We start from the raw sequence: 5,191 nt of genomic DNA, 5'->3' as shown, positions 1-5,191 counted from the left end.
CGAAATGGGTTTCCTCAGGAGGGTGGCTGGCGTCTCCCTTAGAGATAGGGTGAGAAGCTCAGTCATCCGTGAGGAGCTCGGAGTAGATCCGCTGCTCCTTTGCGTCGAAAGGAGCCAGTTGAGGTGGTTCGGGCATCTGGTAAGGATGCCCCCTGGGCGCCTCCCTAGGGAGGTGTTCCAGGCACGTCCAGCTGGGAAGAGGCCTCGGGGAAGACCCAGGACTAGGTGGAGGGATTATATCTCCAACCTGGCCTGGGAACGCCTCGGGATCCCCCAGTCGGAGGTGGTTAATGTTACTCGGGAAAGGGAAGTTTGGGGTCCCCTGCTGGAGCTGCTCCCCCCGCGACCCGACACCGGATAAGTGGACGAAGATGGATGGATGGATGGATGGATACTTGTTACATCCTGAAGACGGCAGTATAAAACACCAGCTACCATTTAAACCAAAACAGGAGAAGAAGACTGAGATGCTTCAGACTGCGCATGCGTTTAGTTTTGAATTTCTGACCGGACCACGCCTGACCCTCCTTCGGTTAATTTCGGTAATTCTGTCGGAAAAAAAGTTGCAGTTGGTGTTTGGTATCTAATATGGAAAAGGTAGGAGGACATTTTCTTTCACTCAAACCTGTTTTGTAATATTTTCATGTTGAGCATGATTGTACTTTGTGTTTGTGATGCAAACTGCTGTAAAAGCAGGTGGGTCTTCGACATGTTTGCTATAAAACTTAGCTAGCTAACGTTAGCTGTATGACCATAGACTATATATGTATGACCCATGTCGGTTGGCTGTTTATCCAGCAGCTCACTGCTTAGCTATAGCTAACGTGTGTAGTGTTTCTAAACTTGAATTTAGTGCTGGTGGCCCAATGTAATTAGCTCAGGTTAGCGGTTAGCTCTGGTCAGCTTGAGTGAGGGAGAGGGTGAACAACCAGACAAATGACGTTCGGGTGCGCATCCACAGTGGTGGGCCAGCCCCGCAGCTTTCGCGGTTTATTAGAACAGATATTCCTGCAGGCCACAACACCACAAGCAGCATGCTGCTACCAACGTTAGCCTTTGAGCCTGAAGTGAATGTTGTGGCTGTGTCATGCTCACTGCGCGATAAACGTTCTGCATTTAGCTAATACAGATAAACAATAGAAAAGGTGTCCATTTGTGGACCTGAGGTATGGTTATCTTTAACACTGCATGTTACTCATGTTTAATTTCAGAGCAGTTGGGCAGGACTCATCCACTTATTCGTGGTGAATTTGAAAGTTTACTTTGCACATGTATTTAGAGTATAAAATATATAACCCCCCTCCCCCCCTCAGCCAAATCATTAGATATTTTTTCATTGTGTTTTAATCAGGGTGAGTGTGTGAAAGTCATGCTAAGGAATGATGTAAAAGCAAGCTTTGAGGACTTTTTTGTCATATTGTAGCTCAGCAACACTATGTAACTACAGCTCGCGCTACCCTCCACTCCCCCTACTGGTTGTCCCATTATAACTACAGCTCGCGCTACTCTCCACTCCCCCTGCTGGTTGTCTCATTAGAACTACAGCTCGCGCTACCCTCCACTCCCCCTACTGGTTGTCTCATTATAACTACAGCTCTCGCTTCTCTCCACTCCCCCTGCTGGTTGTCTCATTAGAACTACAGCTCGCGCTACCCTCCACTCCCCCTACTGGTTGTCTCATTAGAACTACAGCTCGCGCTACTCTCCACTCCCCCTACTGGTTGTCTCATTAGAACTACAGCTCGCGCTACTCTCCACTCCCCCTGCTGGTTGTCTCATTAGAACTACAGCTCGCGCTACTCTCCACTCCCCCTACTGGTTGTCTCATTGGAACTACAGCTCGCGCTACCCTCCACTCCCCCTGCTGGTTGTCTCATTGGAACTACAGCTCGCTCCTCACTCCCCCCTGCTGGTTGTCTCATTGGAACTACAGCTCGCGCTACCCTCCACTCCCCTACTGGTTGTCTCATTTGGAACTACAGCTCGCTACCCTCTCCACTCCCCTGCTGGTTGTCTCAGTGGAACTACAGCTCGCGTTACCACCACTCCCACTGCTGGTTTGTCTCATTGGAACTACGCGCGCTACCCCTCCTCCCCCTGCTGGTTGTCTCATTGGAACTGCACAGCTCGCTAACTCTCCACTCCCCCTGCTGGTTGTCTCATTGGAACATACAGCTCAGCTACTCTCCACTCCCCCTGCTGGTTGTCTCATTAGAACTACAGCTCGCGCTACCCTCCACTCCCCCTGCTGGTTGTCTCATTGGAACTACAGCTCGCGCTACCCTCCACTCCCCCTGCTGGTTGTCTCAGTGGAACTACAGCTCGCGCTACCCTCCACTCCCCCTGCTGGTTGTCTCATTAGAACTACAGCTTCGGCGCTACCTTAAACTCCACTCCCCTGGTTGTCTCATTATAACTACAGCTCGCTACCCTCCACTCCCCCTACTGGTTGTCTCATTATAACTACAGCTCGCGCTACCCTCCACTCCCCCTGCTGGTTGTCTCATTGGAACTACAGCTCGCGCTACCCTCCACTCCCCCTGCTGGTTGTCTCAGTGGAACTACAGCTCGCGCTACCCTCCACTCCCCCTACTGGTTGTCTCATTGGAACTACAGCTCGCGCTACCCTCCACTCCCCCTGCTGGTTGTCTCATTGGAACTACAGCTCGCGCTACCCTCCACTCCCCCTGCTGGTTGTCTCATTGGAACTACAGCTCGCGCTACCCTCCACTCCCCCTGCTGGTTGTCTCATTGGAACTACAGCTCGCGCTACCCTCCACTCCCCCTGCTGGTTGTCTCATTGGAACTACAGCTCGCGCTACCCTCCACTCCCCCTACTGGTTGTCTCATTGTAACTACAGCTCGCGCTACCCTCCACTCCCCCTGCTGGTTGTCTCATTGGAACTACAGCTCGCGCTACCCTCCACTCCCCCTGCTGGTTGTCTCATTATAACTACAGCTCGCGCTACCCTCCACTCCCCCTACTGGTTGTCTCATTGGAACTACAGCTCGTTCTTTTTGCCTCATTCCAATTACTGTCTCACTCATAATTACAGCTCAAAACTTAACTTACTGGTTGCCCTGCTAGAACCTACAAGCAGCCACCCTCCCTTTCCTTAATTGCAAGCCTACCGGCTGTTGTCCCATTACTGAACTACAGCTGCAGCTAAAAGTTGCATAGTGCTGCTTTAAGAACCATGTAAAATGTGCCTCAATAATTGATCTGTTAACATCTTTATAGGTTTATTTGTCTCTTTTAGTAATCATTATGTTGCAAAATTTCAGATCCTGAAAAATTGCTTTGTTGATGAGTTGTGCTCCTGTCTGGATAAGACCTACTCAAAAAAAGGTAAGATCGTAACTAGCTACCTAGTTACTGCAAATCGGCTTTTGCATATTTTTAGGAACATTTATTAGATGACAGCTTCATTATCTTGTTCTGAATAGATTTTTTAATTTTTTTTAAGGTATAGAGCTCTCTTAAATGCAAGTAATGCATTTCAGTAGTTGATGGCTTCTGTTAATCTGTTGAATTTCAGGTCCTGGCTGGGATAGCTTTTGTCAGCTCCCTACGTATTGATGTGTTATAGCTGGACTGCGGAGCTTTCATGTGGTACGTTAAGGCAGAAAATAGAAAAACCTTTTTATAAGGTATTACTAAAATAATGAATGTTGACTGTTTTAGTAGGTACCATTAATATAATTTGTGTTTGTGGACATGTTTTCAGATGGAGGCAGAATTTCTTACTACTACTACTCCCCTTCTCTAAAAGTTCCTTACACAACTTGACCAACGCACTGAGCAGCTCATGAAAGTGTTGAACAAAGGAGGCTCTGCAGGGAGGAAAATCAGGATGATTATGGCCCCAATGACACAGGTATGTTTTGCTGTTGGTAGAAATTATTATGGAATTATAAGTTGATGTTGACTAGTGAATCTGACTGACTAGATAGTATCTGTGAATGCACCCTTAAGAGTAGGCTATGAAGTTGGGTTTTGATAGTTGCCTCTTGTGCTTCTTTCAAATTATTTATTTGCAGCCACCTCTGAATATAAACACAGATCAATCAATGTAGCTGTGTTTAGGGATCAAATGTATTGATATTTGGAATGAGAAACAGAAGTTTGCTTCTCAACATACAGCACTGATCACTCAAACAATTGAGGTCGGTTTATCTATTAGTGAGTGTTATGAAAATTGCGTAGGTAAAACATTTTCTAATATAATTATTTTTCTCCTTGCTGTTTCTTCTGTGTAAAGGAAGCCGAGGGAGCTTGAGAAGTCACCTTTGGTATCTACAGCATCGATGTTAAGGGAGGTGATACCGCCACTCCTCCAGCCGATGTTGGAATTGTGATTCAGGGTGTTGAAGTTCTGCACGACTTGAGAGACTTTGCCTCTGCATGTGCCCTGAGTTATCCTAACAGACTGAAAGCCTTCTTTGAAGTACTTCAAAAGTTCTTCCTTCAAATGGATGCTTGCAGACTCTCAACCAAGGTACAGCTGCTCATTAACTAACTGTACAAATGAGACAATCACTGATTTGGATGCTGAATGTTTCATCGAACAGGAGAAATATTTTGGGCTGAAACTGAAAAAAATTATCTGTTTGAAAATAGAGCAGAGAAACTACACTTGAGGAAAACAACCAATTTCTTTGCAAACTTTTGAAAAACTTACCATACATGAAAAGTGGTAGTTGAGTGGCACTACTAGAGAAGTGATGTAGAATTGAGAGACCATGCTGCGCAAAAACGGTTGATATATAACTATGGCTATTTTGTGGATGTTTTAACACTAAGCTGCATCAAAAACAACTGCAAGGAAGTTCAATCATCAGACCATCTTAACCATCGTTAAAGAAATCCTACTTTAGAGTAGATGTTTGTTAAAGTGTTGCCACTGAAAACTTTATTTTAGATGTTAAGGCTGTTAGATGGAGAGACTATTATTTTGTAAACAAATTTGAAAACTGTAAAAAGTATTATTTATTAAACCATAAAAAGTGAGTTATTTATTAAAGTGTGAATTATTTATATATTTGCTGTCAATCGATCGACTAATATTTGCAGCTGTAATTCCATGTGTTACAAATGTGTACATGCATTGAAATGTTAGTTTATAGAATGGCACCAAAATGTTACTGAATCACTGCTGTGTTGATGAATAAAGGAAATAAGAAAACTATG

At 45.3% G+C, this 5,191-nt stretch overlaps 1 long non-coding RNA gene across 2 annotated transcripts; it reads left to right on the top strand.

The window, feature by feature from the left end:
- Positions 1 to 408: 408 nt before the first annotated feature.
- On the top strand, positions 409 to 5,189 carry LOC120555000. 2 transcript variants are annotated; one of them, XR_005638599.1, is made up of 5 exons: positions 409 to 597; positions 3,286 to 3,349; positions 3,540 to 3,613; positions 3,729 to 3,878; positions 4,263 to 5,189. It is a non-coding gene; the product is annotated as an uncharacterized LOC120555000 (long non-coding RNA). The 2 variants fall into 2 exon arrangements; XR_005638600.1 differs by lacking the exon at positions 3,286 to 3,349.
- Positions 5,190 to 5,191: the final 2 nt, after the last annotated feature.

This window comes from Perca fluviatilis, unplaced genomic scaffold, assembly GCF_010015445.1.
Source record: "Perca fluviatilis unplaced genomic scaffold, GENO_Pfluv_1.0 PFLUV_unplaced_scaf_1, whole genome shotgun sequence".
Taxonomy (NCBI): domain Eukaryota; kingdom Metazoa; phylum Chordata; class Actinopteri; order Perciformes; family Percidae; genus Perca; species Perca fluviatilis.
This window is presented reverse-complemented; position numbering and strand designations above follow the sequence as displayed.